Source organism: Neopelma chrysocephalum, unplaced genomic scaffold (genome assembly GCF_003984885.1).
Source record: "Neopelma chrysocephalum unplaced genomic scaffold, ASM398488v2 Primary Assembly neopelma1_73b, whole genome shotgun sequence".
Classification (NCBI taxonomy): domain Eukaryota; kingdom Metazoa; phylum Chordata; class Aves; order Passeriformes; family Pipridae; genus Neopelma; species Neopelma chrysocephalum.
Genome location: NW_020897734.1, coordinates 7,113,583 through 7,139,873, shown reverse-complemented (window position 1 = coordinate 7,139,873; position 26,291 = coordinate 7,113,583).

The window sequence follows — 26,291 nt, the reverse complement described above, 5'->3', positions numbered from 1 at the left end:
GTTTTTCTCTTGGATAAACTGAGTAGAGAGAGGGGGAGAAATACCACTGGTTTTCCCACTGCATCAGGAATATATCCAGTAATTTAATTCTGAAAACTTGTTAATCAAAACAATTATTTCTCTTCTCAAAATAGTTATAGTAAGCACAAATTCCAAGGAAGCACTTAATAAATTGCTGAGTCATTTCCAATTCACTTTTAATTTACACAGTTCGGAAAAAACCTTAATTCAAAGTCTACTATGAAGTTTCAATAGGGAAAACTGAATAAAACCGTCATGTCAAATATGACAAAGATCATACAGGGCAAAGTGAAAAAATTCTAGCTAAAAAATTCCTGATAAATTATTATAATTTTAAGAACATCTACCTTGTTAGCTCAATTGAAGATTACTTGCTTTTATGAAGTATAAATATCCAGAGTATTCAATTATGTTGACTAATTCATTAAAAATGAAGGAGGCTTTCAGAAAGGTTGTGGGAGTCACTATAAGCAGGTTTGATAAGACTTCACTTAATATTAGGAAGGAGAAAAAAAAAAAGAGGCCAGTTAAGCAACTTGACAGTCGGTAATCTAAAGTTACATCATTACTTATTGACAGTGACAAGTGCAACATTAAGGGTAAAACATTAAATATTTAAACAAAATAAGTAATTGCGGTGCACATCTCCTTAGCACACATTCAAGAACAAGGTGAACAAGAGGTCTCTCCGTTCTGGCTAAAACCTCTATAAGCCTAATTTCCAATTACCCACGCACTGGAAACAAAGCTGTCAGGGCACACAAGTGTCAGTGGTGACAGTTTGTGTTACACCAGCGCTCAGATCACAATGGAACTGTGAGCATCAAATTACCACCCCCTCAAAGAAACGCAAAAGCACCAGAGTTTGAACGAAGTAAATCCTCCAGCAATTCCAGTTTTTTTCCAGATGTTTTAATGAAAGCTCAAATAAAGTCACACAATGATAATCAATTCTAGTTTTAAAAAGGAGTCTGAGAAAATTCTCAGAAATTCTCTTGGGTTTTAGTGGCAGAGTAAACACATGGGGCACGTTTATAGGGCAGACTTGCAGAGGAAATTACTAAAGTCATTTTATAATTGATGTTTTCTAGGAAATATTTTGAGCAATAATTTTATTGGCTTAGCCTGCAAAAATCCGTTGTAATTTTACCTTTATAGAAGTGCCTCAATCCATCTAAATTAAATATCTATTTATCTAAATGCAGTGTAATCTCATTTTCCTGTTCCCCACCTTTCATCATTTGCTTGTTGTGGTTAAAACTAACGATCACCTTTCCTTCTTGAAAGTGGTGATATTCTCTTGTTGCCTGTGGCGAGTTGTGGTTTTTCCTTTTATATGACACCACTGTAAAATGACATTATCAGGTCTGCTTTTACCTCACAATAGATTTTCAAGAGGAAAAAAAAATAAATATCAAAGCTTGCATCCACTCTTACCAACACTATAATGGAATCACACGCAGGATCTCCTTGCAAAGCCTAAATTACATGTTAGTCAAACCAGACAGTCAATAAACAATATATTCCATTACAATTCTGAGAGGAATGTTTAGTTTATGCCATGCCTAAAAATTGATAATAGAGTGAACACTAAATTAAAATTGTGAATCCTTTCAGTAAATTTGCTAACATATGTTCCATTTGAAGACACTCTTAGTGGTAGGGTCAGAGTCAACCTTCTAGCAGAAAATTGACACTAAGACCTATTTTTCCAAGTTAAAGCAACTTCTGTGTTTTAGCTATGGAAATAGTACAGATATCAACCATATAGTTAGTAAATAAGTCAACTAAGACATTTTGAACCACAAACATAATTGTTAAAGAGATGCTGCTATGTCAGTGATAAGAGTAACCAAAGAAACAGTCTGGTATGTGAAAGGACTGGGTAAGCAGTGTGGGGGTGTTACAGTTACTGTGGTTTATTCTTTTCAGATAATCAAAGTTACAGAACAGAAGTAAAACTTGAAATATTTTGAGTATAATTAACAACAGTAAAAGAGTGGAGAGCTTGCTATGCCGGGGATGGAATAAAGGTAAGGATGGAAGTGACAACCTTCATTAATTACCAGCGGTGGAAACAAACTGTCATAGCAAGGGTACCCACTCTAAACCACAAAACATAAAAACACCCCTCACCATTTTAACTCCCATAGATTACATTCTCCAAGGTTTTGGGAGCTCGTGTTTTTTTGGTTGGTTTGTTGAGGTGAGGTTTGGGGTTTTTTGTGGTTTTTTTTTGTTTTGTTTTTTTTGTTTTGCATCTTGCTTGTGATGAACAAGCTGTCCTTGCACCTTTCTGAAATCAAATGGTTGAAATACTGGTTCTCATCCTTGCTCAGCTCTGGGGAAACCTGCCACTCTCATAACCCTTAACAGCTTCATTGATCCTGAAAAACTTATCATTTTAGGAAGTCATTAGCATAATGACACCTGCTACCAACTTGCAATTAACACCCAATTGCTGACTCAGGCTGTAGGAAGCAGTACTGCCTCAGTAAGAATCTCTGCAGGAACCCAACCTAAACCATTGAGAAGGCTGAGTGTCCTTTAACATGGACTTTACTTTACAAGTCACAAAGAAAAGGCTGCTGTAAATAAATACGGGTATTGCTTTGCAAGAGGAACAGCCTTCCAGATACTATAAAAAGATGGACTCTGACAAACCTGAAAAAGGCAAGGTAATACCACAGTCATAACAGCATCCAGCATTCAAGCACATTTACCATCTCAATCCACAATAATAATCAGGATTTTTGTGGCACTGCTTCACGTGGATGTAGACAGTAACACTGAAGAATGTTCTGACAACATCCTATTCCACTTCTCCTCAGTAGCAGAAAGAGAAGTTTTGTGAGGTCTAGCAAGAAAAACTGCTTTTAAACCTGCCTCTATGGACATCCTGAATTTGCACTGTGCCAGCAGCACAGTGTGTAGCCAGAGACTATCCCCATGGTGGATTTGCCTCCCCCGTCATGCAGTGATAGGGACAGTAATTGAGGTTACCTAAGAGACTCACAAAACTGGAAAAAATCATGTTCACTACAACATTCAGCAATTCCAGGTTTACTCTGCCAGCCTCTCTGGAAGCCTGGCTCTTTGTGACAGCTTTTCCCCTCAATGAGAAGCTATTCGTAAACTTATTAAGCATATTACTGTAACCATATTATATTTTAAACCAATGAATCTGTGTTTCTTTCCTGTGAAGAGATCCCTGTGCTTAGAAAACTTCACTATTGTTTTCAGAGCCTTGCCAAAATCAGCCACCCTAAATCTCAGCACAGTATGAACACATCTGCAGCCAGAGTATGTGACCCACAGCACCAGAACAGAACCTTGGGAACAACCATGACAATAAAGAGAATTGGGAAACTTGGGGTTTAAAATATAAAAGTGCAATAAAAACAAATGGATTGAAAGTCTAATGGTGGAATGAGAATTAAGTATTACAGCCCTGGGCATAAAGATCAAGACAGTAACAGCCCACTAAGCTTCTTTATCTGGAAACAATCACTGCAAAAGCATATCCAAAATGGGATATTTGTGAGTCGGGCTAGTCACAAGTTCTCTATTTCACTACCTTCTTCTCTCAGGCTGTTCTGACCTAACTGCTGTTGACAAAGTAGACACAGCTATTTTTCCTTCAGCTATTCCCTTCTATTTTCTTTATATTCATGGTGCATAGTTTCATTAAATAATTTGCAATTATCACCTGCTTCCTGTTGTCTACAAAACACTGCTACCCCACACCTGTCCAAAGCAAAGCAAAAGTCTAAGCAAAGTGAACAAAAGCTTGTTTGCACACATTAAATGTGTCTTGCACACAAGACTTAAGTTAAAATTACAGCTCTGATGGCTTTCACCATTTTTCTTACTCGATTAATTACACTTACTGATGGCTGACAACAGAATTTCCAGCAAGCAGCTGCTGAGAGAAATATTAAAATACATGAATCAGAGGAAGTTATAATATAAAAAGTCCAAAGTCTATGGGGATGTACTGAACTCTTATGGCTGCAAAAGCCGTGCAAGCACTCCAGTTTCAGGAAAATATTCCACGTTACAGAATTAGTAACATTAGTGCAGAATGTGAAATAGAGGCTGATAAAAGATGCACTGCTATAACAATGACGACTTCTGCAAAATCCATTACAATTCACACACACAGAAGGGCAGGAGCAAGGCCAGACCTTTACTTTGTTATTCCAGTCCCCTTGTGCTCCACAATTAAGCTTTAATAGCCTTGTGATATTTTTAGCAGTTTTGAATGGACTGCTGTTGCTATTTTCACAAGTATCACCATTAGCCTACTAAAAGTGTTGGTATGTAAAACGCATTTTTGCTTCTACTACTTAAGGCTGACTCTTCAAATGACTTTAGGAATACAAAGCAGTTAAATTAGAGGCAAACTTCTACTGCTGTTTTGGGATTTCTTTCCTTACATTTGAACATCTACAGATATAAAACCAAATACAAACAAAAAGAACTTAATAGCTACCAGAGTTGAACTCCTCCTGGAAGGAGAGGGGCAACACAATTGTTAAATCTGGTGAAAAATAATTGTTCCTAGCCTAAAGAAATTATTACACCTTTAGATACCTGCAAGAAAGCTACAATTCCAACCAAAATTGATTTGTTAACAATATTACACAAGACATTACCAGTGCATAGCAAAGATGATAGAATATGCCATATTTAGAATTTTCCCTCATTTGTCGGTTTTTTAAAATTAATTTTATAACATTCACTGTGACATTTTTCCTTGTACTGAGCAGCTGAACTTCCTTTTCTGCCCTACAATCTGTTCAATCTCTTCAGCCTCGTGGCTGACATTCCCCCTGCACCCCTCATGCTTCTTATCCTGTCTATGGGCAAATAATTCCAACACTTAGGATCATAGTACAGATTTCCTCTACCCAATTATCAGTCTGGACAGGTTTTGTTTCAAGCCACTATGACAGTTCTAATTCACAGTTTCATACCAAGGCAGGGGCTTGAACAGTTTTGTTCACCAGCCAAAGGCCTGGATTCCTGTTAAAGTCTTCTTTTTACAAAGGCTCCAGTTTGTTGACTAGAACAAAAATCTGACCCTGTTTATAGTCATGCTGCTGAGAACTGTGCTATCAGTCATCTCTTTCAATAGTCTTTTGCAAGCCACAGGATACTGTTGGACCAAAGTATTTCTTATTCCATGAGAACATGTTTCTATGTGTATTATTTCCTCCTACTTAACACGGTTATTAGAAACAGAAATTTCTATCTACTGTCTATAGGGTCATTCAGCACAGCACTGTCTTATGGCCTTAAGTTGTTGTTTCATCTGGCCTCTCTACTTAATGTTATCCACAGCCTGCAATAATGACTTTTTCCCTTTCATGTAGACTGAAAGAGTAACTTTCCATGACCTATTCTGAATTCACAAGTGCACCAGGAATCACTGCTTGTGTTTCCACTGACAGCACTTGAAAATGGAAGCTTTTGACTGTCCAAATGCACACGGAGAGGAAGGTACTGATTCCATACATTAAGTAAAGCAAACCCTTATCTTCGACTTGACCATAGAGTGTTGCCATGAACTGAACTTTCCTTTTTGATTGATTCAAAGCAACACTTAAAGTGCTCCTCTTTGTATAGATTTAAATATGTTCTTTTCCAAAGAAACACCAATAACACAACCCCAAAAGCAGAAACCTGGTGCTGCTGAGACACTATCCAGAATTTTCAGCTGATCCCATCAGTAGTGACTCTACTAGAAACAAAACTCTTCTGTCAGTGATAGTTTCACAACCAGCACATAGAAATATCCAGGAACCCATATACTTCCAGGGAAAATGTTTAAACACTTCATGTCTGAGTGCCATGAGAACAATATTTACCGTTCTGAAATACAGCCTGTACTCTGATACATCAAAATCATCTTTTGGCTCAGTCTTCACTTCTGAAGAACCCCTAATATTAGGACAAAGTGATACAGAAGCAGTAGACTGCTGCTGAATTTTCCAAGACCACTGTCTTCAGGTAAAGGATGTTTGGAATCCTCCAGAGATTTTTCAACTTGAATGATACATCTAACAGATTTTCTTTAGTAAAAAAAGAGTAATAACAAAAAAAATTTCCACTAGTCAAACTATTAGCGAAGAAAAACAAACCTTCAGGGTTTGTTTTGTTTAAAAGCTGTTCTGTTATCAAGTTTTTCTACTTCACAGGCAGCAAATGCCTGCAGTGTTATGTAAGGGAAACTGTTCTGCAAAAAGACACCAGGTTGTCATCAATGCAATTGGCAGTGCAGTTTGACAGACTGAATCCCTTCCTTGCAGTTATATTAATCATGCAGACTGGATCACACAATTGGGTGGCTCAGGACTCAAGTGTGTTCACAGCATTACATACGCTTTGCTGACTTTCTAACACTTCACTTATTGGCAAGAATATTCAACCAAGTCCCAAATTACCAGCAAATGTTCCTGAAAAGAGATTTTGTGATTTGAACCTGCACCAGAATCCTGATAGTAGGAGTTACACCCATCCTGGTAAGAACATCAGTGTACCAGACTGTCACCATAACCTCTAGTCAAAAAAAAAAAGCTATTGTTAACCACTTGCAAGAGTAACAAATTATCACCTAGAAAGGCAGAAGCAAACATTGTTTAACATGCAACAATTAATATGTTTACAATGACAGTTTACAAATTAAAAAGCAAGCTAGCCAAAAGTTACCTAACACAATTTAGAACTTGTTTCAATCATTTATTCAGCTATGACACAGTTTAAGACTTTGTTAATTAGCAGTGATATATTCAATATATGCCACAGTTGTCATTTTTAGGTGTTCCTACTGCTAAGAAAACAGCTAAATACACTAAGCTTGCATAGAAGCTTGTATTATAGGTGTGCAACAATTGCAGAAACATAACTTCTTAACAGCTATTATTATTTTCATATTGATATATCACAGTATTTTATGAAAATCTCCCTCCAATACAACAGCAGCAACTATATAAGTACTTTCTAGAAGGACATTTCTTGTGGAATGGAAGTATTAATCCATTATTACAGTTCTTGGTTAGGACAAGGTTGGATAAGACAACACAAGCTCCAGATCCTCTCTTTCCAAAGTTTTTCATATGTAAAACTCATTATCAGATCCTTGGACAGTTTCATCTTCCAGAATAAGTTTAAAACAAGATCCTCTGATCTTAAATACAGCTGGACATGAAAGAAAATAATCTACATTTCCAGGAACCACTGTAGCACTCTCCCTCCAACCCCAAATGAAGCATCACAGCTGTACAAGTTCCTTCTTTCCAAGGAAACTTCTGTTGGACTGCATAAGATCCAGGAACAATCAGTGCACAGGACAGGACAGAAAACCTGTTCTCCACACACTTCTCATGGACACTTCTCTTGGAAGAGGGAAGGTATAAACCCATTTACTTCTGCACAAATACAAAAGGATCAATTCAGCTGCGCTATCAAAGGAAATAATGGGCTTTCTCCCAGATTCTCCAGTTTATTGGCTGTAAGAATTTGTTTTTCCACACTGCAGATGGATGATATTACAATTAGTTATGACAGACAAAGCAGAAAGGTCAGACAGAGTGCTCAGGGGAAGGCAGAGCTCTGGAGAAAGGGATAGAGATTAAAAACCAGGGGGAAGTAACAGCCCACCCAGTGAGATCTTCTAAAGCACCCAACTGATCTTGGAATGTTAAACCACTTTATTTCCCACTAAAACTGATGGAAATAACCTCTATTCCCTAACTCCTACAACAATAAAACTGGCTTTTACAAAAATAAGCTCAAAGAACTTTCATTGCTTTTTAAAAAGACCTTGTTAGATTATTTTCTCATCTTTAAAGCTCAATCCAGAAAACTGAAAAGAGTTAGTCCAAATGGACAGAACCTGAGGAAACTGCTTTCACTGAACCACACACACGTTCAGGGAAGCTGGTAAGACAGCAGCAAGACCAAATACTGTTACTGCTTTTCTTTATGCTCTTTTTCTGTTTGAAAGTAGATGCATTTTTAGGGAAAAAAAAAACAACAGCAAAAAACCACAAAACCCAACACCATTTACTTTTATATCTCTGTGGAATAAAAAGTGTAAAAACAATGCAAGACAGTAAGGCTGAAAGTAAAAAGAAGAATTTAATTAAAATCTAAAAAAAAAAATTAATTAAAACAATATTTAAATTAGTAGTGTTTTATAATAGAATTTGTACTACAGAGTTTTATGTTGGAACCACTTAATCAAATCTATACATTTGTATGCCATTAAAATCCATTCAAACGAGTTGCAGAAGTTAGTAGATTGTCATGACATACAGTTATAAAGGACACATACTTTATATGTTAAAAGTAGTATTACTGCATCCCACTGAATACAAAAGGCTAAACAAGATATAAAAGAAACTTGCTCATTTCATATGAACTCAATAAGTCACCAGCAGTTCATTCCATTTTCTGCATGTTCTGTTTCACCACAGAAAAGTCTCTCATATTGCAAATCTCTGAAATAAGGAGAAAATATCAGAGAACACTCTAAAGATGAGTGTTCAAAGGTGGTTTGCAGTGGTATTTCTATTTGTGTACTTTTTGTTTTTACACAGTCTAAACATTACCAGTCCAGTTTAGCCAATTAGTGTCAAAAATTAATTACCTGAAGTCTGCCACCTTTCAAAGCAGTTGCCCAGCTTAAGCTTCCTGAGGTGGGTTATCTTTAGTCCTTCTGAGAAGAATTGTGCTACTCCATACCAAACCCTAAATATTCACGGTGCCAGAGAGACTGGAAAATTTCGTTAGGACTCCTTGTTAAAATGCTTGTCCAGTCTTTTCAATTCAAGTTTGATCAATGATTTTTTTTAGTTATTTAATTTTTAGTTATTTATTAGCAGAAATAAGTTCAACAACTAATGATCAAGTATACCAAAATGAGAACAACCCAGTGAGGGCAGAATACCCCCTGCATCCAGCAGTGCCAGGATATTCCATGTTCCACTGACAGCAGGACATTGAGGTTTTCAGCCATTAGGGCAACGCAACAGAAACCCAGTTAAGGTACCTAAACCACATTTGATGAATATCTGTTGACTCAAAACTGTATTTTAGGTGGAATAATTACTGTTACTTTAAATGTCTAGTTGTTATAAATGACTCTAAACTGATCCTGAGTACCTTACAGAGACATTCCTTCAGTGGCTGAAAAAGAAGTGAAGTGCATCAGAGACTATCAGCTCCAAAACACGTCAGTACTATTTAATATTAATTCCCCTTCTGCTCTCAAATTCTCCTTTTAAGAGATCTAAAATTATGAAAGTCAAGATAAGACAATTCACAATTTACTTTTTTTTTAAGGACCAGGAAAAATGCACTTTTATTTTCTAAGTAATGGCTGGGTCTCCAGAAACAGAGACTTCCATTTTCTTCATGACCCTAATTCCACTAGGAATAACTTAGTATTTCTTTATGGGTACTCAGAAGAAAGAAAAATAATAAAACCCTCTAAATACAGATTCATTTGTAGAAATAGCCTCACATGGCTCTCATGGGATCACAAGGAGACAGCAGAGTTTAAGTAAATAATCTCTCCCAACACATCTGAACCGTGTGCTGCCTATTCTCTCTATGCCACAAACATCTGCAGATTGATTCAGTTTGTGTCAGGCTGACACCAGCTCTGGCTATCTGTACTACTTCCAGCCTTTTCTTCCCCCATTCTTGCTTCTAAGTCTTTTATCTTCCATGAACTCCTCTTATATTCTTCTGTTGCTATGACAGCATGAAAATGTCACCACTGTAAATTAATAACTGACACTACTACACTGAGGGTCTGTCACTTGATGGTCGTGGCCCTTCAGTTACTGTTCCTAAGGAAGACACAAATCCTGTTGTGATCTTTGATGTTTGACCATATGACTCAATATCAGATTGTGCCCCACAAAAAGAAGTTTTCCTCTTCATGGACAAGTCAAGTGAAAGAGAAGTTATCTCTGACCCAGACTGACTTACCACTCTATCTACTAAAGAATAATCTCTGTATTAAACATCCACAGGACTTTGTTTTAAAGCAAACATCAAAATTACCTATGAATAACTGACAGGTGAGCAAACAAATCAAGGAATTTTAGAACAAAATTTACCGTCATTGTAAATGTGAGCAGGAAACCCGCAAGCAGCAAGATTTGTCCCTGACAATCAAGAAGTTTAGGATGTGTTTTATAATTCAGGCTCTCTTGCTCAGCAGGCTTATTTTGTCTCATTTGTTTGCTTACAGATTTGCCAGCTCATATAGGTTTATTATCAATAAGCTGCACCCAACATAAACATCCAGCACGTGTTTTCTGATTTTTTTTTGCAATGACCTTTCCCACTAAATTAACTAAAAAAAAAAGATGCAAATTGTCACCAAGTAAATAAGGACCTGGAAATAAACTGCACTATTTCAGCAATCTGAAAATTTAGCAAGAGGATGAGAAGTAGTTAGTAAAGTGAAATTAATGAGACAATCAGCAGGAGAGAAGCTGCACTGCCTTTGTGTGTCTTCATTGGGCTGAATGCAAGCGGACAGAAATTAGTGATGCCCAAAACACAGGGAATGGTGCTGGGTTTGCAATTGGGCAGGTACACAAAAACCAGATCTGAATAACACACTGCCCTGACTCCTTTACTGTGCAGATCATATACAGGAACTTCTGCTACCAAAGGGAACCCGAAATTTAGTGTTCATGCAGACAGTTACTGTTGTGACCTGCCCCAGAAAGGGGAGGGTAACCCAGGTTCTTATTAATAAATCCCTTGGGGTGGATTAGAGTGAAATGACATCAAGTAATTGGTATTTGTGAACATATATATGTAGGGTTTATTTTAGAACCATTTTGTTTCAAAGGTAAGCAGCTATGTTGCCATTTTGGGTGTTATCCATAGCAATATGGCACAAAGATAACGCTTAAGGAAATGCATAAGGGAGAAAAAGGGAAAGACAGGATAAGAGTAAGGGAAAGGAAAGGATAAGGGTGGAAAAACGTACAGAGTCAGCACCCACTGGGCCCAGTGATGGAACTTGGTAGTCACAGAAGAGATGGTTGTGATGCAGTGGGGGTGGGAAGCCTGCACACTCACAGAGGTTCTGAGTTATTCCACACTTCCAGCCTGGGTGGGATGCCCTGTACCACAACAGTGTCACAGGCTGAGCCACGAGCCTCCACAGCTCCAAAGGCAGCTGCCTGTGGTACCAGCATCAATCCTGCTCCAGGACATCCCACAGCTGAGGTGCACAGCCCAGGCTGGGTGATAGTTCATGGAAAGGGAGGACACTGATATCAATAAAGGGATCTTGCTGCCTTTTAGGGCTGGCCTCTTAACCTCTTTCCTTCCTCAGGCAGGAATCTGCACCAGGGTAGCTGGACAGTGGCACCTACTCCTCTGATCCTTTGGCAGTATTCAGGGGCTTTACTGGGTGAGCTGCTGCTTCTTTTCAGTTTGTGGTCATCTTAGAACATGGGAGTCATTAACTGCTTCAGTCTCTGACAGTGACCAAGACTTTTGTAAAATAATTCAGAAGATAAAACAGGCATAATTGGTTTGATTCTTCAGATTCACTGTTTAACTATAGCAAGTTTTTGTCATCTTCAATTTTTAAAAAAACTACATTGTAATACATGTAAATTAGCAAGTTTTTCAGAAGGAAGATGATTCTTTTTCCTCACATTTCTTTTTTCATCTAGGTAAGATAATCCAGCACTTACAAGAATAAAAAAGCCCCTATGAATATGACAAAGATGACTATGAAATAATAACGAAGCATCTAAAATGACTTAAATCCTGTTTACAAAGGTGTTTTATACTTAAAGCAGTCTGAATGCTACTGAAAGCCATTAAGATTATGGTTCTTCATATTATATCTATTCTAAGAACTTCTTATCAGCATAACAATAACATCCTCTACTACCCAAACTGTCATGCACAGGGTGGTTAAGTGCACCCAGACATGAAGTACCTCACCAAAACTGCACTGCTGGTACTCTCAGTATTTAACAGAGCATCAAAAGCCATGGGCTTGATTAACTGAGGCCAATCTGCTTCCAGATCTTACACCATTTGGATTGGAAGCTGTTGCCTATTACCATATAAATTTATCAGCTACTAAAAGTTACTTTTACAGCTTGGATTTGAGAAATATGTAAATCCACTTGAGATCGGGCCAACATCAGCCTGCCTTTAGCTGGTCCTGTTCAGTGGCTTCTGGGTAATCACATGACACCCAACAAAACCTCCAGGGACTCAGGGGTGTCTTGTCTTGACCCTGGGACCTCAACTCCTACCAAGAGTCAGCCAACAACTTGGCTTTAACTTCTCATTTAAAGATTTTCATAGAAGATTTTTCATATGAAAATGAATAATGCTGCACCCCTTCCAAAAGCATGGCCTATATATGAATCAACCACAAATGTAAGTATCTTTCCATGAGATTTATGAAATCTCTGACTCAACCTGAGCAGCAGATATGCACATAAACATACAACATTTGGAAGCCAGCTAAAACCACGTATTCGTGTATTAAAAATGTGTCTGTTAATCAGTCACACAACTTAAGCTTTAAAGTGATCTTTTGTTTAATCATTTTGAGTCCCTGTCCTACTGTCAGATAATGGTTCTATCACATACTTTTATTACTTTGGGAAAACCGGGATTCAGGTGGGGTGGAGGGGAACAGTGAGTAGATACAGACTCCCTAATGGCTCAGCTTGTCATTTTTTCCTTGCCTCAGACACATAGTTACAACTGTGACACATTATCAAAAAATTAAATCAAAAATTAAAACTTCAGGGAGCCTGAATGTCTGGTTCTAGTGACACAACACCCAGTCAATATCTATCTTTTCAATTTGCTGGCAGAGCTTGCATTTTACCTCAGCATTTAATAGTTTCCGTTTTGAATTACATGGAGCAGAAAAGGCCAGAGCAACAAGGCTGCTTTGTAAAGCACAATTTGCATCTCTGCACCCCTTGATCCACACACAGATCAATTAGACCATCAGTAAATCAAATTAACAACATACTAATATTTCTTTATCCATTAAAATACTTGTTTGAGCGAGGGGAGAATTTCAGATGGCATTAAAAAAGCTTATTGTACTACTCAAAGGTCAAGGTAGATGCAGATTTAAAAAAAGGAAATTTAATCCCAGTGACAGAAACACTAAGAGTTACTTACACATTTCAGTCATGCATTACTGCTTTTCTCAAGTGCTAAAAGCCAAGGCAAGGCACTCAGCTCATCGTTCCTCCCCTTCCTGAAGGAGCTGCAGTTCCCCTGGTTGGTTGGAACACAAGGTGTTGGGGCAGGGGCACACACAGCTTCACCTGAACTTCTCTCACACAGTGGGAAAATTCTCAGTACATGTGTAAAGTAAACATTAAAAGAGTAAGTAATATAAAACTAAAATTACCAAGCAAACTTTACTTAAATGGTAGTAACAGGTTTTGTTCAAACTTTTCCAGAGAGACAGACTGATTTCCTAACTCTTCTGTTTGTGTTCATCTACATACATGGCAAAGATAGATAAATTCAACAGGACTCTTCTGTATCACAGCCAAGAGAAGGTTAAAAAAAAGATAATAAAAACGGTTCTAATATACCACCTTCCCCTGTAACCATTTTAACTTCTATTTTCAATTGCTATTTTCTATACGCTATTTTGCCAACAAAATCAACTAATTTAGTTACACTCCACGGTTATGTCACTCACAATGAGCCTTGTGTAACTTATTAGCCCCTGCCAGGAACTCAGCCATCCCAGAACAGTGATTTAGTGGCACACACATGTAAATATTTTTCCCTGAGAAGTCAAATCAGTCAAGAGTTACTGTCTGGTCATACAGACTATGTGGAACTCACTTTCTATATAGTTTGTTTTTGTTGTCCTTCAGTTGCCATATGTGACGTGCAGCAAGACAACTCATATCTATCTGACTGACACACTGATACGTGGGGATGAAAACATGATGGAAGAACAAGGTCTCCCTACCCTCTTCACTTAGCTCTTTCCTGGCCACGATGATAAACTGTTATGGAAGGAGGAAGATGAGAGACAGAGGTGGAAAAGCAAAGTGCTCCAGTCATCTTAGCCTGATTTATAGCTGACAAATGACTCAAATCACACTGAATCACCTCAACCAAACCAACAGAGAAAAATAAACCACCAAAACCCCACTAAACTTTAGTCCTTCTGCACAGAATAGATGTGGCTGCTTTCCCCTGCCCCCAGAACTACATTTCTCACTTCTGGTGATCATTAAGGGCAGAAAGTTTTTCTTTCAGAAATTGAGAATTTTTGCAAAGTACAAAATACTATTTCAACTAAAATTTCTAAATCAACATTTAAGTGCACACTCACTTTCGCCTTCAGATACCCTAAACATATGGAAGTTCACAAATTGTTTTCTATAGTTATTGATGCCACATGACTTCAAAATTAGGTCTGAAGTGCAAAAAATCATCTCACACCTTTAAATGTGCATTTTTAGAGTGTAGAAGCTCTCAGGCTGTGTCGAAGTATCAGATGGAAAAAAAAACCCACATACTTTCTTTCAGCTTATGTAAACAAGAGGGCATTTCCTACACTGATGTGAAATTAGGAATATCACTCAGCATTTATAGAGCAATAGACCTCAATGGACTCCATTTGTTTCCACATTTAAAGCAGGAGTGGCTCTGACCTGCAGCAGAGGCACTTTGGCAGGATTTGTTCATTATCTGTCTCCTGTGGGAGCATTAGGATTGCACATCTGCAGTAAAGGTGCTACTGCCCGTAAGAACCACTGAAATCAGTGTTTTCAGAAGTATGTTTCCATCAAAACTCTTCCTCTAGTGTCCACACACACCTGTTGAGGTTATTCAGCAATGTGGAAGTAGTAGCTAGGAGTTGTTTATTTTGATAGCTACCACACTTAGCCTGAATTTTTGTTTTGAATCTCTTCAAGTCTAAGTGCTCAAGGACATCTGATGATTAAATCTTTGAGCTTTCAGAAGAGTATCAATAAGAATAAAAAAATCAATACTAAAAGAGAAGAAAAAAGTATTAAAGGAAGATATTTTTGCTTATAGCAATCTAAAAGAAAAATAATCTTAACTGTTATTATCAAATTACTGAACTCTTTACTTATGACAGATGTTCTGCCTGAACTTGGCTTAAGCCAAATGCATCAAACTTTCTTCCTTCCTTTCCAGATTAGAGCAATTAAGAATAATGCAACCTTTCAATAAAATAGCTTCAATAATACTAAATATTTAAAAAAAAATATTTGATTCCACAGCTTTTAGGACTTATTTAGCCTTTATGGCTCATTTCTTTCCACTCTCAATTTGCTTTTTATGGGATATAAGTAAGAGTTGCTTCTCTACTTCACCATTGTTTTTACATGTGGTTTACAGGTATTCAAAACAAGATTTTTCAGTTTCCTCTGAACTCTAATGTACACAAATTTGTTCACTACAGAATATAATAAAAAGCACATCACTATACATTCACACCTTTTATGTTTTCAAATCAGCATTTGTTCAACAATGAAAACATAGTGAGTTAAATACATGTTATTTCCATGGAATTTTATCACAGGACCTTACTCAGTGTCCATTTGATTCTGCAGAAACACTCCACATGGTTCAAAAGCAGAAGATGAAACCCAGACAACCTGTTCATGATGCTGTATCACTTATGTTCCCTGGAATAACCACTTAGTTGGGAAATAATGGAATTATCGTAATGGAACATAGTGTTTTCTGTAATTGTATATTGTGCAAGCACTTGGCGTGTTGCAGACACAGACTTCAGCTCTTCTATGCTGTTACTGGATCTGCAAAAAGATCATTAAGCAGCTGCCCTCTTTGCTGCTTCATCTTCATCACTTCAAAGAATGCAGCACAATGTCTGAGAAAGGCAGACAATCCTTTCACTGAGTTTCCTCAAATCAGATCACATCCACTCTTGGTAACAACCTCACAACTGAAGCTACCTGGGCCACTGAAGTGCTGAAAAACCCAGGTTGGCTTTGTCTGTCCTTCCAGGATAAAATTCCTACTACTTTGGGGTTTCCAGCAATTACAGAAGAAAAATAATATTTGTTTATAATATCAAGTACTAAAAGACAAACTAATTGCTACACATTTGTTATGCAATTTAGAGAATGCATTTCTGGAAAGGTTGGACTGATGAACAATGAGAAAAACTCAGAGGCAAAAGCCATTAGAAACCTGATCCAAAGCAGTAGAATTAGAATCCATCTTAAAATTAAATAAAAACCAGAAGGAATGAGAGCTACAGCTAAAATACATTGCTTAAAAATATTCAATATAAAAAGTCTAATAGAAACTTTGAACATTTCTTCTGTCACAGCGAAGTCTTTATATCAGCCTGTCTATACAAAATGTTCAACTGTCAGACTCTTAAGGCTGGAAAATTAGGTAGAACATTCAAATCTGCCTGGTCAGGGCCATTAGGGTAAAGGGCTTATTGAAGAAGGTAACTGGTTTCCTAAGGGACCATAATTCTTGTGCTGGAGGGTCCACATAAGGAAAGAAAACAAAAAAAACAAAGTCTCAGTTCAGCATCGGAAGAAATCACATTAATTTTGACCTCATTCCTCAGAACTGTAATCAACTACTCAGATTTAAGCACATGGAATCACAACATTTTGCTAGGGCTTGAGTCACTCTTTGAGGGAAGTCTGCTTTGCACTGAAGAAGAGAACTAAGTTCTCTAACATTCTCAGACATCACTTTTTTTTTTTTACGAGTCAATGATCACCCATCCATCAGCCAAAGTAATACATCTATTAGGCCTCATGCTGGGGAAAAATAATTCCAAGAAAATTGCTCAATCCCGAATATGGCTGGATGCCCCCACTTTTGCACACACAAAGATGCTGCAAATCCAGCACCAGGGATTTCTGTGGAATGTCCTGGACAGACTCTTGCCTTTCCAAGGTATTCCCGGTGCTTCTTTCAGTTGGACACTGGCCCAGTTTGTACCTGCAGAGTGCAGGAGGGAGGGAGGGGGTCCTTTGAGTCAGCTTTGACTGTCTCCAGAGCCCCAGCAAAGTTGCCTGCAACATGTCTGGATAAAGATGTTACCCTTTTCCAAGGGAAAGTCGATGTCAATTACAGACAAGATTTTTTTCCATATCAAATTAGCAAATATTGGTCATCTGGATTACAGAAGAATCAGACTAAGAACAAATCCACCGATATTTTTTCAGCAATTAACCTTTCAATCCATGCAAAGCTTTTTCTTGCTCTTCATCTTAACTCTGCATTTCTTTATGTGGCTTGGCACCACACAACAACAGAAAGCAGTTCTGCAAGACACACACGATGCAGGGAAGTGGAATGAACCAAGACAGCTGTCACATGTCTAACTGGAATTTGAGCCAGGAGCAGTGTAGCAATATCCAGCCCAAAGTTTGGAAAGAGGCTTGTGGGGATAACAGCACTAGGAACCGTGAAATTCCTTAATGTAGTGCTAAGATCAGAAAGTTATGTACCTTCTCCAATTCATCATAAGAGCCAAACTGCTACTTGCATGCTACTGTGCTTGAAATAGTATTTGGAGGGTTTTTTTCTTTTATTATTACTACAAATCATAGATTTTAAGTGTAGGTTCACAGGTGGGTTTTTTTCCACATACAACCTCACAGCTAATTCTCTTGATCTATATCAAGGTTTCAAGCATTTTCAAGAGTATTCTACTTTATCTAAAGTCCTTTTTCAATGCAATATAAATAAATAAGTGCTGGCTGCACTGACCAAGGTTTTCTCCTCAGTTTTCCTTTGCATATTGAGACTGACCAGGTAAATTACATTTAATTTGTGAAATAATTTGTACAGCATATGAACAAGTCATACTTATTTTTTTGAAAAAAGTAACTGTACAGAGAATGGCAAAAAAATAAACCCATTAAAGATTTTATTTTCTCTTCTTCTGCAGTGACTAACAGGTGAGTTATTGGAGTGCTTTTGCACTATACTGCAGTCCTTGGAAAGCACGAAGCAGATGATATAATTCAGTATTATCTTCACTCCCTTTGTGCAATTCAGAAAGCAGGCTGGGAAGTGGAGGATAGGTGGTTGCTTCCAATTTTTTTTCTAACAAAACCTCAGTCGACAACCCCTGGAAGTGCAGTTCTAGGAGCTCTTCACCCCCAGGATCAGAAACCTCATGAATGTGGGACTTGCCACTTCCCCCTTTCTTTTTCACTGGTCCTGCAGTGAATCAACCTCAGGCTTAAGAATCCATCCCTATGTTGGTCTAAATCAAAGCAAAAGTATGAGAAGGATCTGTGTGGACTGATAGAAGCATATTCTGTTTAAGGGTATATAGAGAGGATAACTTTCAACTGTGAGACACCTCCCATAAAATGCACACCACCACCACTGCCAGGTACTGACTAACAAACAGCCATAAACACCAGGTAAGAGCCCATTTTCAAAGACCTGGCAAACGCAGCAGAAGCTGCCTGGAATCAGCTCTGTAGCATTCAGGCTGAGTTTCTGAACTTCCTTTTTACTATCAAGATAAACCAGGGACAGCGATTTTGTTTAATGAGACCCTTTGATCATTGTATTTGTCAATACCTTACACAGCAAGAACTGGCACTGGAATCAACACTATGACATTCACAGTGAGGGGCTGCAGAGGGGAACAACACAATCTGGGGGCAAGAGAGGGCTGAAAAGGAATTCCAGGAAATTCAACACTGAGGTAAAATTTTTGTCTACTCCATCCCCCCCACAACCTTAAGAGCATGTCTGCCTCTCATTAGAGTGTCTGGGAGTTATGAGCACCCACACTGAGATTAGAAATTGGCCCTAAATCCACAAATTCCTCAAGTAATGAACTAAAATGTGAAAGGAGACAAGAAAAGGAAAAGGCAGAACTAGCACCGATTGGACAAAAGTTTTCTGTAACAACCCTGCTTAGAGAATTCTCTGCCAAGCAATTTATATCCACAAGAGGTACATTCCTTTCCCTTCGCCTCCCGTGTCTTTTAAAGGTAAAACTTCTGTCTTGCTGCAGTTTATGGCACATTTTTACTATGTGTACTCAGGAAGCAAGCAAGGCTGACTAAACAGATTTCCTCCATGACCTTTACTACTGTCGGCTGAAAACAATTTAGTCCATTTTAAGTCATTTGAGAGCACTGTAAACATTATCCAAGGGGCTTAGGACTGACTGCCTAAAACATGACCTTTCAAGCTGACAGATGACAAAAATCCTCCACTTTAAACCATTTTAAAAAATATGATAAAGGCCTCTTATCCTGCTGAAAGAGAAAGGATTTTTCCTTTTACCACTATAGAAAAAAAGATGCCTTTCATTCCATTTAAGAAATCTTGGGGTATTTTTCTTTTTTTGATAGGGGCATGGAAAAATGAGAGAAACAACCTAAAGTACTCAGATCCTTTCTCTCTTGAATAAATGTTCAATCCTCCAATTAATATAAACCAAGAAGTGAAACAGAGGGTAAGCAAGCAATGAAGAGTTAGGCCATACAGAAACAAACAAACAAACAAAAAAAAACCAACTTACACTGGAAATTGTTAGGCTGGAAATTAAAAGAGAAAAAAATAAGTAAATTATGCAAGCCAGTTTTATTAAAACTCGAAATACATCCCTTGAGTGTGAATGAGTTGAACCAGTAAGATAGTTTTAACTTTGCTGTCTTGACTTCCAGTGTAACTGGGAATGACAAAATAGACTCACTAAGTCCAGAGCTGCAATCCAACAGCTATTATGTTGTGACATATTTTTTAAAAAAACTGTCAGTTTGTGATGCTGGCTCTGTCTCTTGGTGCACTGGTAGTCCCCTTGGCTCTAACACTTGTCCCCAGAAGGACTGCCATGCTCTTTCTCTCACTGATGAACAAATCCCACTCTTGGCACCATCTGGGGACAACAACTACATTTTAAACACTGAAAATGTAATGAGCACTCAAGATCTCAAGTGTAGCACTTTTGGGGCTTCTCCTGAATCCTTGAACATCTCTGTACCTAGAATTTCAGGCACACAGATGCTCCAACTCTAGTTCCTCTTGTCAAGAAAAGATAAAAGGCCAGGTAAATGACATACCTCAGATGATGTCTTTAGTGCACTGAAGACACCTAAATCTTGCCTTAATCTCTCAGTAGGATCACTGAGCTTGGACAGAGTCACTAAAGCACTCAGGATTCTTCTTCCTTACTCAGATCTTCCCTACATTCACTGACTTTCCTAGAACTGACCTTCCTTACGGATGAAGCAAAGCACCACCACTGGCCCTCTGTTGCCTCAGATTTGGCCACCTGGTTCTGTAATTTATTTTCAGACAGAAAAATGCAAATGCTCATCAAGGAGTCCCAGTTATAATATCAGTCAGAGTTTACTGTTAGTCATAATCAACTCCAGAAGTATGCTATACTCCCAAATGAAGCAATTTTGTTACCTCTGTGAACTAGCACTGCAGCACATACTTCAGGTATTTTTTAAAGTTGCTCTTAAGGTGGCTGATACATGGGAATCCTTTAAGCTCAAAAAGGGGACTGAAAAGCCTAAGACAGATTTAACTTGTATCTAAACAGAACAGAAAACAAACCTGAAATGACTCTACACAAACTATTCTCAACTAATACCTTGAGGGCAGAGCAAACCAAAGGGTGGAAGAATCAAAATGAACAAAAGATTATTTCTTCACTGCCAATTTTAAGCTCTAAGAAGGAGGCCAATCTTTAGAAGTATGCATGGCATTATGTACAATATCACAAATATAACAGACCATTTACACGGAGAATATTACACACATCTCTGTACGGAAGCAAGGGAGAAAAACGCCAAGAAATTCCTCCTAAAAAGTCAAATGCTTCCCTGCAAAGTGAATATAAAACTTCTCAAATGCACATTCATCACACAGAATGTACAACATGTGCAATAAATGCAGCTTCCTGTCTGCTGCTTTCCCTACAGGAACCCAGTCGTGCTCCTGATGAGTGGAGTTACTGTTTGTCTCGAGCACAGTCTTGATTAAAAGTTTATGTTGTTAGTATAAAAATGAGGGTCAGTAAGTAGTAATGTCAAAACAAAAAATCCATCAAAGCTGTGGCAATAAACACTTCAATCTTCCTTCAAGTATGTTGGAAATCAGTCTGTAAGGCTAAGTGTTTGCTTTCTTGACTTAAATAATCAGAAATTTAATAGTGGGGGAGGCGTGCAGTCATTTTTTTTTATATGTTACTGATTCACAAAGTCTAGCTGGTAGGTCTTTACATTCTGCTAAGGGATGCTGCTCTACAGGTAAGGTTTTTAACCAAATCAGTGCTGTGGGAAAAGATGACATTTTGATACTTTGGCTACTCCAGAGTACAGGAACATGCTGCTCATGAACCCGGCTGTGTGCAGAAGGCAGCCTGACTTAACAGAAGAACCCAAGTACCCAGGGAAAGAAACATTCACGATTGATTCCATATGACAACATATGTGATTCCATTAGATTGAAATTAGATGGATTTCAGGCTACATAACACGAAGTATACCACATTTATTTGGCCTTGTCATCTCACAGGAATAAAACTGAGAAATTCTTATGAGGACCATATTCTATTACCAATTTTTACAAAGTCTGTAAATTTCATGACTACCAATTTGTAATGATAATAAATAAAATTTAGTGTTACCACAGCAAACAAGCTGGAAATTTACAGAAATTAAGTACTATCTCATTGTATAATTGCAAAATAATTCTGAAAAGAAGACAGCCAAAAATATTTCAAGATTCACTAGACATTCTGCTATGCAGATTTGGTACTCTGAGATACAAGTAGTTACACACAAAACCCCCTAACAGCGAGATAAAAAAAATAAATCCCTATTTAAATCATCTTGTTCCTTTTAATGTTACTTAGTTTGATACTGTAACAGTCTTTGTAGCAGCACCCTGTTGTGTGTGCTGTCTAAAATATTCTACTGTAGCCTACTCAGCTAAACACTCTTTCTTTAAATCCTAATCTTTCCCAACTTTTTCCTAACTGCTGAACACCTGCTGGGAGCTCCCATAGTTATCTTTGTGATACACAAACATAAAGGATGAAACACGGTGTGTGTTATATGTGGATGTACACATGACAAACCCTCAAAGGATTGCCTGACAGCCCATTTGGGTTCTTCCTGTACCTCATCTTCTGTGAAAGTAAACTCACAACACAGCATTGAATTGTTGTTTTATCACATGTTGAGCGAATAAAATTGTCCCTGTTATTGAAATAGTGAACATTGCTTAGTTAGCAGGTTAAATGAAGGCAAGGAAGGGATACAAACCTACATCTCCCTATCTTTCACTCACTACCTACTTAAACCTGAAAAAACGGAATACAATGGAAATTAACTCCATTACCTCATACTGGACATTGTTCCTTTCCATGCAGAGACCCAGCCACTCAGATAGAGGGATTCTACCATAAAAGCAGAGTGAGAACACACTTCTGTAGAAAAGCTTGATCATCTTGCACATCCTCTACAGAACAGGAGATTTTAACCAACCAACTCACTGTTACAAAACATTCAGGCGCTTCAGGGCTTTCAAAAGCTTGTTCTTTTCTCCTGTCATAGCATCTTAAGACGTTTTGTACCTCAGAAACAGCACAAGAAACATCCCTTTTCTCCTCTCTCTTTTGACACACCAGCACTACTGAACAAGTACCTCTGCTTCCCTCTCCCTCCAGGATGAGCATGTTGTGTTGAACTGCTCCTGGCACTGGTTCAGAGAGCAGGAGAAAACAACAGGAGTGCACTGGACACAAGTACAAGAGCAAAATCACACAAAAATGCTGCAAAACTGTTCAGATACCAAAGAGTTCTGTGTGTCTCATTCTACAAAACCGCTCCCATTTCTCAGACATCTTAAGGTTAGTTTAATTTCACATTAAGGAATCAAACACACTCAAACTGTTACAGTTTCTCCACTAAAAATTAAATTTTTATTAAATTTAAGAAGAAATACTCTCACTCATCACAGTAATTTATTCAAAAGCAATTTCTGTATCCTAAATACAGTCTGACAGTGGTAGAGATAAGATTCTGATCCCATGCTAGAGTGTTCCACCAGGTCTTAGTAGTCTTGCATGCAGAAATATCGTTATGATTGATTTTCTTCTCCCTTCTTGCTTTTTTGTAGAGGCATTTTAAGTCTCTAAACATATTACGTGAACCACAGAGATTTTCTCTTTATTCAAAATTCACAGGTTTTGAGAAATCAAATGAAATCTAGAGAAGTTCCAGATTACAGATGGCAACTGTCAATTTTGCTTATGCTTTTAAGATTACCTTGAAGGGAAACATTCCTTAATCAGATTTCATTTGCTTTGCCCATTAGGTCTCTGCAGTATTGCTGATGTGGGAACTCCACTGGCAGAAAAAGTTTCTCCTTCAAATAGAAAGTGGATGTTTTTTTTCTTTTACACAGGCTCCTTTGTGCAAGCTGTGCAACATGAGCTTTTGTAGGATGACAGAACCTTCACAGGGTTTTTGAGCAGCCTTGCAAGAAATTGCAAATATGATGTTACAAATAAAGTGACAGGGAATCACAGAATCCTGGAATGGTCCTAGTTAGAAGGCACCTTACAGATCATCTAGTTTCAAAAACCTGCCATGGGCAGGGACACCTTCCACCAGCCCAGGTTGCTCCAAGCCCCATCCAACCTGGCCTTGGACACTTCCAGGGATGGGGCAGCCACAGCTTCTCCGGGCAACCTGTACCAGAGCCTCCCCACCCTCACAGGGAAGAATTTTATCCTAATATCTTATCTAACCCTTCCCTCTGCCAGTTTGAAGAGCAAGAAAATGGGCTTCTCCAAGAGCAGAGATACACCAGGCAAGTGTAGCCTCACCAGACAGGGGACACAGTCCCACAGGATGAAACAAGGCACAGCTGGAAGAGCTTCCAGAGAGTTCAGACAGGGCAAGGTCCAGGCAGGCAAGTGAGAAGCAGGAGGAGACAGGGACAGAGAGAGGACTGGGTACAGGCTACACACAAATTTAACCTTCCTGGAGACAAAACAAGAGAGGAGCCTGGAGACAAGCTGCCCACAACACAGCAGCAAGGTTCATCCAGGACAAACAGTCCATAAGCCAAGACAGCAGGAGACATATTGGGTACAGGTATTTCTGTGGCACAGAAGAGGCAAGAGCCCCAGAGCAGGGACATGGGTGAGGCCCCAGGTTGGTCTGATCAGGGCCATCAGTGCAGCCATGGCCCTGACACAAACCAGCTGAACACTGCAGCCTCCAGGGCACTATTTAATAAAAAGAGAACATGGAGCAGTGACTGTTCCCTGTTTCACTGGCTCTCACACCAACATCTGTTTCAGTTTAAGTCTGTATCAGTTTTCTTTAACAGGATTTTAACTTGGAGTTCTTTGGTAGGGTTCAAAAGGAACATAAGGAAACTCTTAACATACTTTTAAGAATAGATCAATCAGAAAATTAATATAAATTACAGAACTAGACAGGAAAACAAATTCCAAGCATTATAATTTATCCTGGAAAAGATCTTTAGCACACTCGTCATCATGCACCAAGGGAAAGAGGAAAGCATGATTCACTCACCACTGATAATATCTGAAATTAGGATTTAGCCTGAAAAATCAGTGAGGATGCAGAGCTAGTCTCAAATTTTAAAGAGAAATGCTATATTCAAATTATAAAGTACCAACTGCAGCTAACTATTCTATTGCTTGCACATATCTTCAATATTGGCCTTTCTGTTAAATAATTCTTTGCAACAAGGAATGAGAATGAGCTGAAGTGGCACAGGTGTGTATCCTGTTAAAATATCATTAGATATGCAAATCAATTAATTCCTCAGGCAAAAAAAAATGCATGAACCTATGAGAACCATTTCAAAACACAGTTACTATAGTAAGATAAGAGCAAGGCAGTTTCAAAAGAAAGTCTGTTGAGGATATCTGGGTACAGATAACCAACAAAGTGTATAAATACCAGAAAGCACAAAGTGTCCATTAACAACTGGGATGATTTTTCTGTCTTATTAGTAGAGAAGGTGGTCACTAAAAGCCTGTAGTCAAAGCACAAGTGCCAAACAACAAACAGCAGAATACATTAATTCCATGTTTCCCAGACAGATTCCTCTGCTGTTCAGTTAACATCAATCCACCTCTGAGCAGGAGCAGCTTCCCACCTCAAGTCCAACTCCCTAAACAAAGGCCTTCCTCAGTCCTCCCTGTGGTTCCCCTGCCTTTCCAGTGCTCTGGAAGCTTATCAGAATAAAATAACATTCCCTCTCAAATATTCCAATTGCTTCAGCCATTAATAAAGGATATTAACAAAGACATTTCAGAAACTTAAGGGAAAAGAGACACTTTATAAGAAAGATGCAAGAGAAGTAATACAGTTTATCTATGCTTTTGTAAAGCTTTAAAAAGGCAGCCCAATATAAAGAGCAAAGTTACCTTAAAATATCTGAGTTGCTGCAGTAGATTAATAAAAGCAGATTTCAAATCAAAGGAGACTTGCAAGTGGGAATAGTTTTGAAGTACAGGAGTGCCACAAGAATCAATATGAAGATGAATACTATTATTTTCACTATCTCTTAAGGTTTCTACAATACCACATGGACTGTAGTGACAATATTCACTTAAAGTACAAAGCAGGGGCAGTCAGCATCAAGCAAGAAGGTTATACAATTCACATACAGAGAGGGTTCACACTACTATGAAGGGGACAGTGATGGAAAACAAGAAGGAACATAACATTTTAATGAGTTATATCCTACAGAGACATGCAGGAAAAAGATCTGTTCTCAGAAACAACTGTATTCTTCTTTCAACTTGGATATTTGGTTACCAAATGCTTATCAAAGGGAAAGAGCATTTTGTGATAAATTTGTGAAGCTCAATTTACGTAACTATTTTCTTTGGTTAAATAGATAAGTCAGAACAGAATCACATAAGAACAAGAAGTAGACCAATGTTGTAGGAGGGTGCCAAGATCCCCTGATCAAAATCAATAAAAATGAATATTCTTAATAAGAATGTGATTTATTTATGAGTCATGCTGGACATGTCCTGCCTGAACACTATACCTTGGGTGTGATAGGAGTTTGATGATAATTGTCATGCAGACAGGACTTTGGTCCATATTCATTCTGGAAGCCATGAATTCATGGCCATATTACCCTGTACACTGAAGGGTTCATTTAAAAATAATTCTTAATTATGTGTTCAACACACA